General features: G+C 34.5%; 1 non-coding gene across 1 annotated transcript; it reads left to right on the plus strand.

Moving 5' to 3' along the window:
• Nucleotides 1-1,303: 1,303 nt before the first annotated feature.
• LOC149777098 (U5 spliceosomal RNA) lies at nucleotides 1,304-1,419 on the plus strand. The gene has a single exon (XR_016416373.1). It is a non-coding gene; the product is annotated as a U5 spliceosomal RNA (small nuclear RNA).
• The last annotated feature ends 6,123 nt before the right edge of the window (nucleotides 1,420-7,542 follow it).

Consider the following 7,542-nt stretch of genomic DNA (forward strand, 5'->3'; position numbering starts at 1 on the left):
AAACTCAAAACATACAAATCTATGAAAACGGCATGACACGTTTCCGACAGAAAATAATTTTCAATGCTGGCGATGTATCACAGCAGGTGACATATCTTAAAAGAAATGAAGAATTTACACGTAAGTATTAAGGTTTTAAATGCTAATTTTAAACTACATGGAATTAAACGGGAACCCGGATGGCCGAGTGTTCTAAAGCGCTCGACTTTACCAATCACTGCCATCTCATCTCGATCCACGTGGTTCGGGTCTCGGGGTCGGTCTATGTGTGTATATGAGAAAGGTTGCCATTAGCCTCTCGTGAGTCGGTGGCTCTTCCCGAGGTTTTCTCCAGTTTCTTATGCCACTATTTATACTGGCCGCCATGTATAGCCTATCACGTGCTGAAAAATGGCGTTATTCCCACAACAACAACATGGGAATATGTTATGCGCCTTTTTCGCGAGTTGGATCTAACAGAGAAGCAGTTTTAGCAGTAGGAAGAGAAACTCATTGATGCTCATTTTACAAAGAGTTTTCAATTTAATTTTCCTGAAATCTATACCTCAAAAGCCGAAATCTAAGCTGCGTACCACTACCGAAACGAGAGAGGAAACAATGCTCTAAATATAGACTGGGACTACTTTTGTGGGTACTGATCCGGAAGTAATAATTGCGACTCAATTTCATTAACGGCAGCCTAAACATGTCTGAATCTTTACTTAACCATGTGTGGACCACCTATTGGAATTGTACCAAACGCAATAAAGACAGTTAATGGTCTAAGCTTGGTATAACATACCCTAGTTTGCTAGTACATATGCCAGGTTTAAGGTCTACATTGCTCTCCTCGGAGAAGACAGATGATATCCCAAACATCTGAAACATCCACACGTTGCATTAATCTAAAATGGAATTTTTTTTCTTCAAGTAAATTTTGATTTCCTATATGAATAAAACACCTGTTATTTTTTTCCAAATTAGTAATCTTTTCCTGATGTATAAATAGGTAGTTATAATCCATCTCGATAACTCGAACATCTAACGAATGTGGATTACATCCCTTTTACTGTCAAATTAACTCCCCCTGCCTTTTCCACGACAAGAAATATAGAAATATTCATTAGTATCCTTTCTACCAGTATAAAGAAAATAAATGGGTTTCACTGAAATTCAAAATAGCCAATAGCAAAATGACACTGTATATTGAAAACTATGACCCTTTTGGATCTTTGTAGACATAACCATTCCACTATCGTCTTTACAAAAGCATTTGGAAAGTTCAAACTATTTCTCTTCAAAATAAAGCGTGAAAGTATAATGATTACTCTGGTTTCTCTTCACATCGTATTAATCTTTCGCCTTTTACTAAAGATTACCGTGGAGAGGAACATTTAATGAGTCTATAGACCATTCTTTGAAGCCTCACTTTGGTGAGGTACCAATTCAATTAAAGTAAACCTCTAGTTCAAATTTAGCATTTTGTTCTCTTTTCTTCTAACCAGATCCAAATGGAAGATAGTAACCGATGATTATATAATCAGGTCTCAGTACTTCCAGTTCGGTACTCACAAAGGTAGTTCTAGTCTATTGTTAGAACATTTATTCCTCTCTCATTGTCATGGTGATAGAAGAGTTATATTTATGCGATTTTGATAGGGATTTAAAGGTCATTGTTTATTCTTGAGAATATGAGCTCAGGTGTGGTTTTCCATGTGTATTTCGGCGATAGTGCATAGTCAGTAAAAAGGCCATGGTGATGATCCGGAAGTGAAATATGTGTTCTGTTTACATACTGCTCTGTTGACAGTCCAGCCTCTCAAAAAAACCTTTGGCAAGAACTTCACCGTGAAGGTATTTTTAGATTAACATATGATTTGTACTGATTGTCACACAGTGGAAATGTCAGTCTCGAGAACCAAATGTAGAGAACATATAACAAAATTAATTGTGCTATGTCCTGTCAGTGCAGTATTTGAGTAAAGATTAAACTGGTATTAAATCTTTATTATTAATGAACGACACATGAAATTTCAATATGTTATGTATATTGACTTTGAAAAACAGTAGAATGAAATTAGAAATAAAAAGTTAAGTTTTATTTTGAAAAATTTAAATGAAATTTAAAAAGAAGTATAAAAAATTAAAACATTTACTCCAAAATATATAATATTTGTTGAAATGATATTAAATGATATCAGCATGTAAATATTCCTACACCATATATAAGTTCCAATGTTGGATATTTGTCAAATTTTGTCAGAGAAAATATCTTTGTAAGTCAAAATGAGACCATCATTTAAAATACACGAAGACAAAATTCCAATTTGTATTGGTCATTCAAAGTAATTATTAGGGGTCCAAGCAGTTAATTTATGTGTTTATCATGGGGTCACTTCCTGAGTAACACATATCTGCTTGTATGGCCTTCAGTAATTTTTTACAAACATAGTTATAGGGTATTTAGTGAGAGGACAGAGATGAAAACTTTATACTAGAACCTAGTCAAGTTCTCTACTAAATCATTTTAAACTGTCCCAGAATGAAATACAGTTCAAAGGGATAAAATATACTTTCCCCATGTATATTACCCTTGGATGTAAGAAAACAGCAAAATAATATAAGCTGAACACAAAATGCATTCCATTGTATTGTTCAGTTTGGTTACGATATTGATTGGTGTAGTGCAGCATTGTGGCCTATATGATGTTATGGGAATGCTGATGATCCATCTTGCTTTATGCATTATTAATTACTAATAATATTTGTTAACTGACACTCTAAAGATTGCATAAGAAATATTCAAACAGATTATTTGAATTTAACTTTGTACAACTGATTTTGCGATAGCTACATATCCCACATGAACAAATATTCATATATTTTAGAATGTTTGGGATCAAACGTTCACATTCAGTACATCATATAGGCTGACATTGTACATATAGTGAATCTGTAAGGCCCATTTCTGGCTGTGTGCGCTGAAAATATCCCAAAATGTTATTTTCATCATGAGTAGGCCTATGTATGATAACATATTTCAATTTAGTACTATGACAGTGTGCAGTATTGTAGCATCAGCTGATATCTGATTCCATTGAATCATTGAGTTTAATAATTGGTAACCAACACTCTTAATGATAAATGTTGAAACAGATCATTTGAATTTTGTTTGCACATTTGATCTTAACAAGTACATTGTATATGTCCCACATATGTAAATGTCCATCCTGGTTTTCACGTTTTGGGGATCAGAATTTCACATTTAGTTGACGATATAGGATTTATTGGTATCTATAGTTGATCTGTGTGGCCACATTTTGCTGTATTCATCTGCAATATCCAAAATTGTTATTTCCCTCATGAATAAGATCGCTTATAGTCATATATTTTAATTTATTACATTGTCGATTGACCTTCCTGTATACTGGTATGTACTAATGTTTGCACCAATGATCAAACCTCACCGCCCCAACATTGCCTTAAACTGTATGATACATAGTCTACCTGATTTGCTATTTAACCTGTAAATGGCTAAATATGCTTCTAGAAACCCCATATATTTTTAGGATGAATTTATCACTTTAATACATGGTCATCGCTTCACCTTTTTGAGTGTCAGTCTGTCATGTTTAATATTTTTCCCATGCTTGCAACCTTAATGTTATTTTGAAATCACCATATCGAACACATTTTAAATTCATTTACCTACATCTTACTGTTTTCTAGAATCAAGTGAGACATGTTATATCTTTTCAGGTCTAACATTGTATCTGGAACAAAATGTTAGAGTTGGATCAGTTTGGAAGCTCTCCAGTAGTCCGGTGGTGATAGCAAGGTTTCATAAGGACATGTGAAGTGTACTGTCATAAGTGACCATGATTAGTTCATATCACCACACTGATATATAGCACCACAAAGACATGGCTTAGGTCTTCATGAGAGAGAATAACACCATTTTTCAGTAAGGTAGAGCCTCCCTAGAAACTGTATTTTCCTATCCCATTGTCACCTTTTGTAGTTATTGACATTGAAATGGAATGCATTTTTGCTATACAACATGGTAGTGGTCCCATCCGAACTTTAAATCTGAGTGCGCTATTACTTATACAAACAACTGCCTACGTACCTGACACAATATGTGGAACATAGCACCTGTCACTGTTTCTTTAGTGTCTACACCTATATGCATCTGGACAGGCATATTGCGGTTTGCTGCCAAAATCACTATGAGCTGTGTTGCTTCACTAACCCTGGGAAAAATGATATCACTTGTACAGACTTAAGCTACCATTTGTTTTAAATACCATGTATTAGTCAACTTTGCTGTCTAAAATTTGTCAAACTGAATTTTAAAACTTGTAGGAAAATTTATATTTTCAATAAAATGTAGTTTTTAAAATTTAAATGTTTATTTAAATTTCCTTTATCAATAATTTCAAATTGTAAACATATTCTCAGAGAGGCCTTGTACATTCAGGTTTTCATTGCATTGAAAAATTCTTATAATTAAGGAAGATATAGCAAATTAAGTTTTGGTTTCTCAAGAGCACTTGGACCAAAACTTGCACCCTGTGGAACACCAGCACTACACACTTTCTGAAAGGTGTCACGTGTCTTGTTTGTAATAAAATTCAAAAAGACTTCATGTATAAAATTGAAATAGGTGTGGCATGCAAATATAAAAGTTTGACTAAAATTGGCCATAACAAATTGGGCCTGTCAGGAATCAGGTCACAATTAGTACATCCAGTTCAGTACCAATAGATGTAGTTCAAGTCTATTTTTAGAATATTTCTTCCTCTCATTTTGGTGGTGACAGAAGAGTTATATTTATGCATTTTTTAGGGATTTAAGAAGTATTGAGAAACAAATGTAGAGAACATAGAGTAAAATTAATTGTGTTCTATGTCCTTATGGATCTGACCTTGTTCGATTTATTGACAAATGGAGTTTATCAGGAATATTATGTTCCCTGAATATTACTGGACCAGAAGTATGTTAGTTATCACGTCACTTTCTCGCATCATACCTTCTATTTTGTCCTCTTTATCTCACATGTATATGGTATGCATGTGTGTTTGGAAGTAAGTAACATTATCTTATGTTTATGAATTTAGCATTTGATGTGATCTTATTCAAATACATGTATGTAGATGCACGTTTGCTTTTTAGACCAACAAGTAGATCTCCGCCTTTTCTTTTTTTTTCTCCCCTGACATTACCGGTAGTGTCAGAAAAAAACAAAAGAAGCGATGATCTACTTGCTGGTCTAGTTTGCGTGGAATATGTATGCAAATGTATGTACAAGTATTATATTTGCATATGGTCATCCAAAGTGTATCAATTTAGCGTTCATATATATACCAATCATGTGCTGCAAAATGGCATTAAACCCAGTAAAACCAATCTGAATAATCAATCCGCTAATAAAAAGAGGCGTGATCTAACGATTGTGGACTATATGTATCAAAGTTTTGGAAATTAAGATCTGTTAAGTGTATATTTGAAACTCGTCTGCAGTAAAAACGCCCTGTGTATATACATGCACGAGTGTGTGTGTGTGTGTGTGTGTGTGTGTTTTGACTGAAAATCAAAGAACCGAAGGTACTGTAATATTAATTGCATTTGAAAGATGCAAGTTGTTTTTTTCTTGTTATTGTTGGAAAATGGCGTCAAACTCACAACATCACGCTGAATATGAGTAAACAGTGTGTGTGTGTGTGTGTGTGTGTGTCTAATATCAACGAACCTAAAGCACCATAAGCTTACGTCCATGTGCAAGTGGCAACATGGTTGGGGTTTTTTGTTTGTTTGTTGTGATCTGTTCATTATTTTTTTCTCTACCTATGAGCATGTGCCATGGTATATTTCATCTTCGAACTAATTCTAAGAAATTAATAAATTCTTTGGGAAAGGCTTATTACATCGGCTTTACAATTTCATTAATGATCAAAGCTGCTCAGATTTGCTCCTTGAGGCATCTAACGAAACCAAATTAAAGCAAAACAGACGAAATAACATTAAGGAAATTTTTTTGACTATGGCTGCCTAAAAATAATTCAAAAAGAACAATCTTAAAACCATTCACATGTCACAGAGTACCAGCAAGTTTTAATATGCAACTTTGGAGGCCTCGTATTTCTAGCTACTTTTATGTATTTGTGATTGAAAATCTCTAACGAAATCTGAGATGTTACTTACATAAACTTTGTATTACTATTATTTTTGATGGATAGTAACACCGGCTGCATTCATTTAAACTCAAAACATACAAATCTATGAAAACGGCATGACACGTTTCCGACAGAAAATAATTTTCAATGCTGGCGATGTATCACAGCAGGTGACATATCTTAAAAGAAATGAAGAATTTACACGTAAGTATTAAGGTTTTAAATGCTAATTTTAAACTACATGGAATTAAACGGGAACCCGGATGGCCGAGTGTTCTAAAGCGCTCGACTTTACCAATCACTGCCATCTCATCTCGATCCACGTGGTTCGGGTCTCGGGGTCGGTCTATGTGTGTATATGAGAAAGGTTGCCATTAGCCTCTCGTGAGTCGGTGGCTCTTCCCGAGGTTTTCTCCAGTTTCTTATGCCACTATTTATACTGGCCGCCATGTATAGCCTATCACGTGCTGAAAAATGGCGTTATTCCCACAACAACAACATGGGAATATGTTATGCGCCTTTTTCGCGAGTTAGATCTAACAGAGAAGCAGTTTTAGCAGTAGGAAGAGAAACTCATTGATGCTCATTTTACAAAGAGTTTTCAATTTAATTTTCCTGAAATCTATACCTCAAAAGCCGAAATCTAAGCTGCGTACCACTACCGAAACGAGAGAGGAAACAATGCTCTAAATATAGACTGGGACTACTTTTGTGGGTACTGATCCGGAAGTAATAATTGCGACTCAATTTCATTAACGGCAGCCTAAACATGTCTGAATCTTTACTTAACCATGTGTGGACCACCTATTGGAATTGTACCAAACGCAATAAAGACAGTTAATGGTCTAAGCTTGGTATAACATACCCTAGTTTGCTAGTACATATGCCAGGTTTAAGGTCTACATTGCTCTCCTCGGAGAAGACAGATGATATCCCAAACATCTGAAACATCCACACGTTGCATTAATCTAAAATGGAATTTTTTTTCTTCAAGTAAATTTTGATTTCCTATATGAATAAAACACCTGTTATTTTTTTCCAAATTAGTAATCTTTTCCTGATGTATAAATAGGTAGTTATAATCCATCTCGATAACTCGAACATCTAACGAATGTGGATTACATCCCTTTTACTGTCAAATTAACTCCCCCTGCCTTTTCCACGACAAGAAATATAGAAATATTAATTAGTATCCTTTCTACCAGTATAAAGAAAATAAATGGGTTTCACTGAAATTCAAAATAGCCAATAGCAAAATGACACTGTATATTGAAAACTATGACCCTTTTGGATCTTTGTAGACATAACCATTCCACTATCGTCTTTACAAAAGCATTTGGAAAGTTCAAACTATTTCTCTTCAAAATAAAGCGTGAAAGTATAATGA

This window comes from Sinohyriopsis cumingii, chromosome 18, assembly GCF_028554795.1.
Source record: "Sinohyriopsis cumingii isolate HCF-2022 chromosome 18, ASM2855479v2, whole genome shotgun sequence".
Lineage (NCBI taxonomy): Eukaryota > Metazoa > Mollusca > Bivalvia > Unionida > Unionidae > Sinohyriopsis > Sinohyriopsis cumingii.